Here is a 2,820-nt window from a genome sequence, read left to right as displayed (position 1 = left end):
GTATTTGGTTATTGCTGCTTTATTCAATCAGTTTAAATTGCATTAAATATATTTATATCTTATAACATTTGAAAAAGAAATAATCTATAGTGACTATGGCAATATCAGTGCATGGACAGATGAAGGATAGTTGAATGATAGTTGAAGACTACAATAACTGACCCTGTCGACAGTTAGGAGGCTGAAATTGTAATAATCAAATATGGGTTGTGAGTTCAGATTTGTCTAAGAAACCCCAAATTCAAATAAAAAAGGTAAGAAGCCAAATACTGGTTAAAGAGTAAATGTGTTGTTTGATCCATAACATGAAAACGTATGAAGACCACCGGCCTCATCATGAAGTTTAAGTGAGAGCTCTGAGCATGGAAGTCTTTAAGACTGCATTATCTAAATGGTAAAAATCGCATTGTGATCATAATTCTGGTACATTGCAAAACCATATTCTAGACAATAATGTAAATACAGAATGGCTGTGAACTGCACAGCATTGCAGGACAACAGCGCCATGCTTCACCAGACAGCGAGAGCAGTTGACTCACTGAACCAGAAAGTTTTTCTCAGGCTGTCCCCCAGTCGAATATTCAGCACCATCTGAGGCTACTTGACAAGCTGTAACATTATCAAAATCCAACAACAAATATGCACACCCAATTTTGGATCCTTTCGTTTGTTTCCTTTTACTGGAAGTGGATGGTAGTCACCCACATTCAACAAAAATTTTATCACCCTGTGACCACGACCAACTACTGATAACCAATAAAACCATGCTGAAAACCAAGTTGAGGTCAACAGAAAGAGGTCAACAATTTTCCCTTAGCTCTTAAGAAATTTCCTTTTTGAAATACAATTTATCAGCTGAACACTGATGGCATGCTTCCTTCCTTGGCCTTGTCCCCTGGCAACAGAGACTCTGAATGGTTTCTGAACCGCAGCCATGAGCCTGGGAAACCCTTTTAGCGGAGCAGTCTGGGGCTTAAAGCACAGCGGGAAAGGAATGTCCAGAAGAGAGGGATGATGTCTTCGCCATAACCGGCCCAAAAGTGCTGCCGGCCCATTGTTTGCACCCAGTTTCCTGTCCTGTTCTTCCTAACTATGCCTACCAATGTTTACCCTCTAGTGCACTCACTGATGCCTGGACACAAAACAAGAGATGCATTAGAATCCGGCTCTCATTTAGCCATCGTCTTACCATTACAGTCTCTGTCACGCTGGTGTAAAATCAACCAGAGCCCTTACATTGAGCAATTTAAAGCCCATGCATGTGACATAAAGACAATATTCAACAAGATGCTTTCCCATGTTCAGAGGAACTGTACATCTAAATTACAACAAAAAAAGTCTTTGGAGGTTTCAAATCTTGTAGAAAAGAAAACGGAAGACCCTCCAACCTCCTCATACCCTTTGTGTATATCACTATGCTCTTGTAAAGCACTGAGACTGACCACCGTTCGTCATTCAGTATGACATGATACTGACCTCCCCAGATATAATATGGATGCTAATTTTGAAAGCAAACAAAACGAAGATCCACTGCAAGCCAGATGCTGCATGTATGAATGTCAATGAACGACTGTAAGTACAGGCAGGGAAACGCTTATTCTTTAAGACAAATGCAAATTTGTAATTGTAATGATCTGTGCCCTCTGGCTATGTTAACTTATAACATTAATAAAGCAAGGACGACTTCTCTCGTGCTGGGTGTTTATTCACCGACCGGATTCCGACTGACGTTGTTACGTACATCACGTGACTTTGTTGTGGCGCTACGGAAAGCCGTAAGGGACATTAGCAAATCAAATATTACTAGCAAATATTACATCTCCCTTTTTCTGAAAAGTGCTGCTTTCTCTGCAGATACAGACCACGTTGAGCACGTTTATAAGCGAATACAATCTTAATAAGAAAGAATATGAAAGTGGAACTCTTATATAACTGGACTGCAACAAAGTAGTGTAAAACATTTCCTTCACTGTCTAAATGTGACACCGTAATAACATTTCATCTTTTTTTTCATTTCATTACTGGTAACTGCAAACAGCAGGTAGGTACACAAGGTAAGTGAACGCTGTAAATATTTCTTTTCAAAACATAGCAGGTATAGTACAGGTTGGTGTAAAATTCTCTTTTTTTAACATTCATAAGTCAAGGATTTGTCTTGGTTTGATCGTGCGACCTGACCTCGTGGTGTAACCAGGCTGTGTGTCTGGTTGTCGCTGATTGTTCGTGTCTGGAGGTTCAGCATGCTCTTGCTGATGGGCTTGTGTGTTGTTGTTAGCGCTGGTAACAGTCTGCTGTGAAGTGTGTGTGTGCGTAGTGTGAGTGTTCACTCTGCTTTGTCGCAGGTGTTGACGGTTGCGTTGGTAGATCTGACCTTCTTTGGTTTGGATGTGGTATCTCCTGTCTGTGTTCGCTGGTCTTTCCACAGTTGCAGGTCTCCAGGATCCATCCTCCTGCCGGAAGCGGATTGGTGTGCCTGCGGGCAGGTGGGGCAGAGGTTTGGCTGTTCGGTTGTAGTATGCCTGCTGGCGCTGTTGACATACCTCTCTCCTTTTGTGAACATCCTCCTGACTGGCGATCTGTGGCTGCAGGTGTTTTGCTGTTGATGGGAGAATGGACCGCAGCCTCCGACTCATCAGTAGCTGTGCCGGTGATTTCAGGTTGTCCACCGGTGTGTTGCGATACTCCAGTAAGCTCATGTAGGGGTCTTTGTTCTCAGCTTTGGCTTTGTCCAGGATGCGTTTGGCCGTCTGGACAGTCTTCTCGGAGAGGCCGTTGCTCTGTGGGTAGTGGGGGCTTGTGGTGGTGTGTGAGAAACCCCAT

Source organism: Lampris incognitus, chromosome 3 (genome assembly GCF_029633865.1).
Source record: "Lampris incognitus isolate fLamInc1 chromosome 3, fLamInc1.hap2, whole genome shotgun sequence".
NCBI classification, from domain to species: domain Eukaryota; kingdom Metazoa; phylum Chordata; class Actinopteri; order Lampriformes; family Lampridae; genus Lampris; species Lampris incognitus.
The sequence above is the reverse complement of the archived record's forward strand: the minus strand, read 5'-3'. Positions refer to the sequence as shown.